We start from the raw sequence: 9,772 nt of genomic DNA, 5'->3' as shown, positions 1-9,772 counted from the left end.
CAAAATGACAGTATTACTGCATTGCCCCGATATAATTCAGCGAGAATAGGGTCAAATGTTTCGACGAATAGAGTTATCGATCAATTTCGTTAGCGACGCATTATTCGAACAATTAGCCCATCCGGAAGCTTTATAAAGCGTGCGTGAATGCAATCATCGCAAATCACAAAGGAGGACAGAGTGCAACCCCTCCTCCCCTCGTATTCGAATCACCAGGTGAAAACGGAATTATAGTCCGGAACAAACACTCTTTCTTCACCTTTGAGCCAGGTTTCGCTCACAGCTTTAAAGTCAAGATTATTCACCCGTGGTCATGTGTACAAAGAGTCTGTTAGGTGCACTGAATACTTCTCGCATTGGAATAAAAACTTGAAGAAGAGTTTCTATCACGCTTGATTTTTGTCAGCTTGACGAAATTTCGCGCAACGTAAAAGTCATGACAAAATAAACACACAATTTACGCAAAAGAAACTAAACACAGGGAAAACGAGAATCTCGAAACATTCACCAAACCTCCTCACTACTTGCGGGCAGCAAGGAGTTCTTTGTTATGCACATGAAAAGATTTTCATGTGCCCCGGGAAGGGAACAAAATTCCACGAAGTCTCGTGACTCACTTATTCTTTAGCTAGGAGCATTTTATTTTCAGCACAGCGCCGCTCACTAAAATCAGTGGTTCGTTTCTTCCGAAAACAAAAAATTGGCAGAGGCTCAGCTTGGTTAAGCCCGGAAATTGCGAAAGCAACTTCATCCGTTTCATCAGCCCGCATCCGCCGTGTCTACCGCCGCTCTGCGTAGACGGCTGTTGTTTTTGCACCTGAGAGAAGGATGAATAGCTCGCTGCTGCCTCTTATGCGCATTGCGACGAGCTTCCCTAGCGGTAGGTGGCATCGTCGAAGCAGATGTTAAGCCGCCGGCGGAGGCACCGCCACTACTCGCAGACGGCGCGAGATGGTCGCCCAGCTCTTCGGCGTGACGTCACAACACCTGTTGCGCTCCTGACGGACAGCGCGGGAGTTAGGCGGCCGGTGGTGGCACCGCCACTACTCGCCGACGGCGCGAGATGGTCACCCAGCTCTTCGGCGGGACGTCACAACACCTGTTGCGTTCCTGGCGGACAGCGTGGGAGTTAGGCCGCCGGTAGTGGCACCGCCACTACTCGCCGACGGCGCGAGATGGTCACCCAGCTCTTCGGCGGGACGTCACAACACCTGTTGCGCTCCTGACGGACAGCGCGGGAGTTAGGCCGCCGGTAGTGGCACCGCCACTACTCGCCGACGGCGCGAGATGGTCACCCAGCTCTTCGGCGGGACGTCACAACACCTGTTGGGTTCCTGGCGGACAGCGTGGGAGTTAGGCCGCCGGTAGTGGCACCGCCACTACTCGCCGACGGCGCGAGATGGTCACCCAGCTCTTCGGCGGGACGTCACAACACCTGTTGAGCTCCTGACGGACAGCGCGGGAGTTAGGCGGCCGGTAGTGGCACCGCCACTACTCGCCGACGGCGCGAGATTGTCACCCAGCTCTTCGGCGGGACGTCACAACACCTGTCGCGCTCCTGGCGGACAGCGTGGGAGTTAGGCCGCCGGTAGTGGCACCGCCACTACTCGCCGACGGCGCGAGATGGTCACCCAGCTCTTCGGCGGGACGTCACAACACCTGTTGCGCTCCTGACGGACAGCGTGGGAGTTAGGCCGCCGGTAGTGGCACCGCCACTACTCGCCGACGGCGCGAGATGGTCACCCAGCTCTTCGGCGGGACGTCACAACACCTGTTGCGTTCCTGGCGGACAGCGTGGGAGTTAGGCCGCCGGTAGTGGCACCGCCACTACTCGCCGACGGCGCGAGATGGTCACCCAGCTCTTCGGCGGGACGTCACAACACCTGTTGCGCTCCTGGCGGACAGCGTGGGAGTTAGGCCGCCGGTAGTGGCACCGCCACTACTCGCCGACGGCGCGAGATGGTCACCCAGCTCTTCGGCGGGACGTCACAACACCTGTAGCGCTCCTGACGGACAGCGTGGGAGTTAGGCCGCCGGTAGTGGCACCGCCACTACTCGCCGACGGCGCGAGATGGTCACCCAGCTCTTCGGCGGGACGTCACAACACCTGTTGCGCTCCTGGCGGACAGCGTGGGAGTTAGGCCGCCGGTAGTGGCACCGCCACTACTCGCCGACGGCGCGAGATGGTCACCCAGCTCTTCGGCGGGACGTCACAACACCTGTTGCGCTCCTGACGGACAGCGCGGGAGTTAGGCCGCCGGTAGTGGCACCGCCACTACTCGCCGACGGCGCGAGATGGTCACCCAGCTCTTCGGCGGGACGTCACAACACCTGTTGGGTTCCTGGCGGACAGCGTGGGAGTTAGGCCGCCGGTAGTGGCACCGCCACTACTCGCCGACGGCGCGAGATGGTCACCCAGCTCTTCGGCGGGACGTCACAACACCTGTTGCGTTCCTGGCGGACAGCTTGGGAGTTAGGCCGCCGGTAGTGGCACCGCCACTACTCGCCGACGGCGCGAGATGGTCACTCAGCTCTTCGGCGGGACGTCACAACACCTGTTGCGCTCCTGACGGACAGCGCGGGAGTTAGGCGGCCGGTAGTGGCACCGCCACTACTCGCCGACGGCGCGAGATTGTCACCCAGCTCTTCGGCGGGACGTCACAACACCTGTTGCGCTCCTGGCGGACAGCGTGGGAGTTAGGCCGCCGGTAGTGGCACCGCCACTACTCGCCGACGGCGCGAGATGGTCACCCAGCTCTTCGGCGGGACGTCACAACACCTGTTGCGCTCCTGGCGGACAGCGTGAAAGTTAGGCTGCCGGTAGTGGCACCGCCACTACTCGCAGACGGCGCGAGATGGAAGCCCCATAGAGTTTCTTACTATTAACTAGAGGGAAAGCTGGCAAGCCGTCTATTGGAGTTTGCATAGAGGCCCCTCGTGACCACTTCAGCCACCATGGGCGCTCAAAGCATCATGGGGCGGTAAGCTACCGACTGCAGAACTAGAACTTTTGGCCAAAAAATAATAGAAAAATAAAGCTATTCGATAAATACGAATGTCCTAACATTCAATATCCTGTCTGTAAATTGCAACAAACGAGCAGAAAATCCTTTAAGTGCAAATTTTGCCCAAAATAAGAGACGACTCGCTCTCCTATTGGCCAAGTATTGAAAATTATAAAAACTAATATTTCGTGCTCAACAGGCGCGCTTTTAAAAGGAAATATGTTTTCAAAAAAATTTAGTTGCTTAAATACTTCAAAAGGTTTTTTTAATGGCATTTTGGAAAAGCGAAACCTTTTATTGGCGTTGTGTGTCGTTGCGGTTTCACTACTATGGTTTTTACACACTGCATTCGCACGAAAGTCGTCTGCGCACACACGAACAGCGTTTTCGGAATGAAACATCTCAGTAGTGCCACTCCGTGTTCCCGAAAAACTACGACTGTCTCGAAACAAGTAGCTCACCGCTCCATGATGCTTTGAGCGTCCATGTTGGCTCAAGTGCAGCGCCGCCAGCTTTCCCTCTAGGTAAAAGTAAGAAACTCTATGGGTGCCCAGCTCTTCGCCGTGACGTCAGAACACCTGTTGCGCTCCTGGCGAACAGCGCGGGAGTTAGGCCGCCGGTGGTGGCACCGCCACTACTCGCATACAGCGCGAGATGGTCGCCCAGCTCTTCGGCTTGACGTCACACAGAGGTCATGCGAAAGGTCAATGGTGGCACCGCCACGGCACGGCAAAAGGCTTGAAAGTGCAAGTGGTATTGCTTTCGCAATAAAACCACGCTTTCAACTTAGTTATTTTAGCAGCATTCAAGATCTTATTCCGGTCTCATCTTGCAGTAAACTTGAGCACGACATTTTGCATTTCTTTATGTTCTATATCAGCATCAAATTCGGAAAGTCTGACTTCTGGACAAGCAGCCGCTTTCTAGAGTATTGACAAAGTTTAGGTTCGGAACTAACGGGCGCCCTTTGATGCCCTTCCTATGGGACCCATGTTGGGTCAACAAGGAAAAGCCCAAATTGACCTCGCCAACACGTTCCTCAGCCCTAATTGCTGTAGTGGGACTCACAGTTAGCCAACTAAGTGCGCTACCAGTGATGGAGCATAGGGTGGAGAGTCCAAGGGTACAAGAAATGACAAGGTTAAGAAAAAAAATATATTTAGCTTTACGTCGAGGGCGAATAAAGGCTAGGGTTAGAGACACAGGGGCGATGGAAAGAAACGCGAACAGAGCGGAACCTAGGCACTCCGCTGTTCGCATTTATTTTCATCACGCTTTTACTTCTGCGCAAGCAAAAAGATGCTAAGTCATCCGTGACGCATTCTAGGATGATTTAAGACTTTTTTACAACCCAGGGAACAACGCGGTAAAATAATATTCGAACTGCAGAGCGCGTAGCTTTACTCACCGGAGTACAACTTCGAAAAACGCCTCGTGCCAGTACTCTGACCTTCAAGATCAGCCAAGGTCAAAAGGGGACTTCGTCGATTTCGCAACTGTCTAGCCATGTGTCTAAAACAAGTATACGTGAGTTGAGACTATTGGTTAATTATGCAGTTATGTCGACTAATTACTTTTGCGAATTAGCTAGCGTTAGTTAATTGCAATCAAAACCAAACTTTGCGTTATAGCATCGAGTCCTATGCTGTTGAAAAGCTTAGGATGAGTGCAAATTCTCTGTGCCAATTAGCGACCCGAATTATCGTTAATGAGTTAATTGCAGTTAAAACCTAACTTAGTGCAATAGCACCCAGTCATATAACGTTGGAAAGCTTGCGTCAATTGTGAATGCACTGTGCTACCCAGAGAGTCAAATTAATTAGCGTTAATTAGTTAATTGCAATTAAGACCAAAACCAATCATAACCACAGAGCTAACGCTCTACTAACTAGGTTTAACGAAGTTTAACCGTTCCAATTTGTTGTTTGCGTTTCCTTACCCCATTTATCATACAAACAGGCAGGAAACAACATTGAAAGTTTGGTTGGTTGATTGGGATTTAGCGTCCCGAAGCAACTCAGGCTATGAGGGACGCCGTAGTGAAGCGCTCCGTAAATTTCGACCACCTGGGGTTTTTTAACATGCTCTGGTATCGCACAGCACACAGGCCTCTAGAATTTCGCCTTCATCGAAATTCGACCGCCGCGGCCGGGATCGAACCCGCGTCTTTTGGGTCAGCAGCCGAACGCCGTAACCACTGAGCCACCGCGGCGGTCAACATTGAAAGATCTGCAATGTTGTTTTGTTCTTTTCATCTTTCAGATTGCGGATTGCATTAGTTACGCTACAGTCATCCGGTGATATCTTCATCTTCGTCAAGCTTTGCATATTGCTTACAATGCATTAAAGAACCCCGACGCTTGTTGCGCATGCGCAAGTGTGCCGCTGCCTCGAAAGATGCCCGTTTCCTCGAGTAATCTCCCACACGTGTGTCTGTAACAGCACGAAGTGCCTCTTTTTGAAAGGAGACGCCCACCGAAAAACCGTCACCACCTGCACATTCGACGACGTTGCCCTTGCCGGGGCCGGCAGCAGCAAGTTTTCGCTAGGTGCATACACCAGGCAGACATCTATTGGACAAAGGGCTCCGTAGCAGCGCGTCTGAGCACCACAAAACAGCAGAGGTAAGCCTCATTCTGCGATTTTATTTTACATCCTCTAGGAACCTCCTAGTTGCAGTGAAAGCGGCTAGCATGATAACTAAAGGTCTTCAGATTCTGTTGGAGCAGTTCGATCTGGGATCGAAGACAGCTGAGAAAAGGCAGCGAGGCAGAAGACAGCTTCTCGCGCGTTGCCGTTTTGCTGTAGAATTCTAGGCTTTAGTTTTTGTTCTGTGTTACGCACCGGCTATTTTGCCGTCACAGGGGTTTCCACGAGTTCCAGCAATTTCTGTAGGCTACAGCATACCATTTCAAGAGCTTTTGTTATGTGCATATTGCTTTCGTGTATCCCTCCTTCCCACTTAAAGAAATAAGCTCTGACGGGGCTTTGCGCACAGAGCGTGTCAGTTGAAATGGTTGCTTCGTCTCAACTAAGTTTCTCGACTTAATTTCGTTTCGAAGTGGCGGATCTAGATGAATATCCAAATGCGGTGGAACTAAGGTTTCTAAAAAAAATGCCGAAATAGCTCGCTGTACTGGTCGTAGCACAAGTTAGCTGAGTTTGAAACAGTGCCTACTGGTTTTGCAAATAGTGCGTGGGTAGATAGCAGGTGTTCTGCGGTTAGGCAAAGTTCGGTTGAACAAGGTGTGGGCCATAACACATACTTTGCAGCATTCTTAATACTGACGTCTTGAGCACTACTACTGCGTGATATGGGAACGTTTAATCAAAGCGAATCCTGCTTAGGCGGCTATTAGCTACTGTAAACATTCCTCATATAAAGTTTTGCTTCGAGTGAAACCAAAACGCATGTTTAGATCAGCCCCAACATAATGGGCGGCAAGAGAAACTTTACCAAATGCCTCGTGGACAGAATGGAGATTTTAATATGAAGGCGTCAAAAATCGCACACACACAAAGAGAACTGGAAAGAGTGCCACTCACAACTGGTTTATTTTGCAGAGCCCACATTGATATAGATACTCAGCCAGCGCCTGCGCAAGAAACAAATTTAGGCATCAGTTTCTACATGATGAAGATCGATAAAAAAACGGTTCAGTCAGTTTGGCTTTCGTATTGCGGCTTCTGGCAAGGATCCGCACGGCTGAGAAGCATGGCTCACAAAAGCGTGGAGCCGTGCGGATCCTTGCCAGAAGCAGCAATACGAAAACCAGAGAACTGATTGCAGCGTTCTATATCAACAAGAGAGGCAGTTTGTGTGTCAGCGAAACATCTATCTTTGTATCACGCGGAAGTTTTCTGAACGATTGTTATCATGTAGAAATTGATGCGAAAATTTGTTCCTTGCGCAGGCTCTGCCTGAGTGTGTATATGTATGTGTGTTGTGCAAAATAAACCAGTTTTGAGTGGTGCTCTGTCCCGTTCTCTTGTCTTGTGTGTGTGTGTGATTTTTGGCGCCTTCATATTGCAATGAATTACCAACTAGCCCAACATGAAGTTCTCTTAAGAATGGAGATAACTGATTGAATTAAACACCGACAGCAACTTAGATATATATAGGGGAATATACTCCTAACACAGTGTGCATTCATTGCTTCCTTTGCGAAACCGTATTACATTTGAGTTGCATCACTATTTTGTTAATGCGGATGCGGCAAAAGCAGAATATGCTTTTCAGAGTTTTTTTTTGTGCAAGAAGAGCGTTCGCAGGACAGAACGACGTGAGAGCATAGAACCATAGTTTCTGCGGTCGTTCCGGCTTTTATATTGTGCCGTGGACTTGTGCACAGAGTGAAGAACTTTACCACATGCTCGTTTGTTGTACTTTAACCATAATTCAATCATCGGATATTTTCACTCGTTTTAATTTTTGTTGTATTTATTTCTTGCGGTGGTCCCTTTTCGACTCTCCCCAAACCTTTCTCCCACACAGAGCAAGATGTCAACGCTATATCAACGCTAGGCAAATTTTCTGCGTTTCATTAGAGAGATGTCTGAGCATCCGCCTCGCGTGCGGAAGATGCGGGGGTTCGATCTCCAGAGCTGTCGGGTACCCAGAGGTGGTACAATTGGTAAAAGCTTTACGCTGGCCGTAAATCGTCGGAAAATGAGCCTTTGGCCCCTTCCTTGTGCAAAACTAAAATTTGGCAGACACCTTAAGGGTATGACTAAATAACACCGATGAGTCTCCTCAGCGACTACAATATATCTCATTAGCATATTACGTGATCACATGCTGTGCTACTGTTACCAGATCACGTGACACACCCGTGTAACGTGACATAGCTGTACAGTGGCTCAGAAACTCATCCCTCACTGACCTGAGCTCTTCTATTGCCTAATTGCTACTCTCTTAATTAGTGGCCCTGTAATCGGTTTGGTTTGGTTTAGTTTATGGGGTTTAACGTCCCAAAGCGACTAAGGCTATGAGAGACGCCGTAGTGGAGGACTCCGGAAATTTCGACTACCTGGGGTTCTTTAACGTGCACTTACATCGCACAGTACGCGGGCCTCTAGAATTTCTCCTCCAAAGAAATTCCAGCCGCTGCTGCCGGGATCGAACCCGCGCCTTTTGGGTCAGCAGCCGAGCACCATAGCCACTGAGCCACCGCGGCGGCGGTAGTGGCCCTGTAATCATACACCGCATTAGCATACAGTCGTAAGCTACCACGTTATATGTAAGGCCACTCGACATATGTACGAAACTCCGCTTTAACCAAAACGTACGAACTTGTCTGCTTGGCCTAAGGGTAGTTTTCTTTTCAGCACTATTCTTTCCCTTTATATACTTACATGTCGTAATGACCTTTGAGGCATGTTGCATACATGCATCAAAATATATGAGCTTTTTTAATCACTTTTCAATACCGCTGCTGCTCGTGTGACGTGAAACCTTTTCGACCAATCGGGAGTTTCGTAATTTAACAACGCCGGACGCCGAAAGGACGACGCCGAGTTTTGCGCTGAACGGGAGCCTAAAGCGTTAAAGCCTCGGGTTCGATCACGGTCGCGGCGGTCGCATTTAGATGAAGGCGAAATTCTAGAGGGCCGTGTGCTGTGCAATGTCAGTGCACGTTAAAAAAACCCCAGGTCGTCGAAATTATCCGGAGCCCTCCACTACGGCGTCCCTCATAGCTTAAATCGCTTTAGGAAGTTAAAGCCCACAAAACCAAAACCAGATCTAAATCTATCGTATTCCACACAGGGTGCGTTCCGGTCCTTTGAGGGGTAGAGTTTGGCCAAAGGCCATTTTTCCAAGCATGGCACCCCACAAGAGCCGAAAACCAGGCCGGGGCAAATCTTGTACCAATTAGAGTACAGGTGGGCGCCCGGTTACAGTGAAGATCTAACTCAGCTCTCCCCAAATGCGAGGCGGATGCTCTACCGTAACAAGGCCACCACCTAGGCAAAAAGAGCAGCCTCTTCCAATGAGCCTATTCCCAGAACTACATAAGTCACGAAGCCTTGGCACTTTGCGAAATGTGCTGTTTCTGGGAGTTAACCGATGTGTACTGCAATTATTACCGCATGTTCCTAGTTTTTCGGTGTCTAATGTGAGGCTGAAAACCAGATGGCGGCAACTCGCAACAGTGTTCGTCGAGGAATTTTTTTCATACCCGGAAAAGGCGTGTTGTATGACTCGCTATGGCATCTGGCTCCGGTTTGTATCACACCAAAACCTGCAGTAGCCGAAGCACAGCGTAGACATACTCGCTGCTCTCAACCACGCAGCTTAATTCATAGAGCCGGAGATCAAGCTTTCCGAGCCATACCGCAGCGCATCCGATGGTTGACGTGGCTGGGATGCTCAGAAGTTTCATGTAGTCTGCCCTAAAAGCTCACTACCTCTAAATTCCTGCGCGCAGCAAAGCTTAATTTTTTTCATGTGCTGTCATAAGAGGCCCCACGGTGCCAAAATGCATCGTCGGTCATAAAATTCGACCATCGGCTGGGGGAAACTGATGTCACGAGACGAAGTGACGTTAATTCCGGTGATGGCACCAACACTTGATAATGGTGTCACTTTAACAACACACCACGAAATTAGGCATCCCTGTGAGTTCTGCTCACCTGTATGGTTTTTTTTATGGTCGGTCACTGTGGCGCTTTTTCCGTTCTTTCGGTGTTCACCTAGACTGGCTCCACGCGATCATTTCAGCTGCAAAGCAACATGTCGTACAGCAGTAGATTACATATACATAAAA

This window comes from Amblyomma mixtum, chromosome 7 (assembly GCF_055824585.1).
Source record: "Amblyomma mixtum isolate Tamu chromosome 7, ASM5582458v1, whole genome shotgun sequence".
In the NCBI taxonomy this organism is placed as follows: domain Eukaryota; kingdom Metazoa; phylum Arthropoda; class Arachnida; order Ixodida; family Ixodidae; genus Amblyomma; species Amblyomma mixtum.
This window is presented reverse-complemented; position numbering follows the sequence as displayed.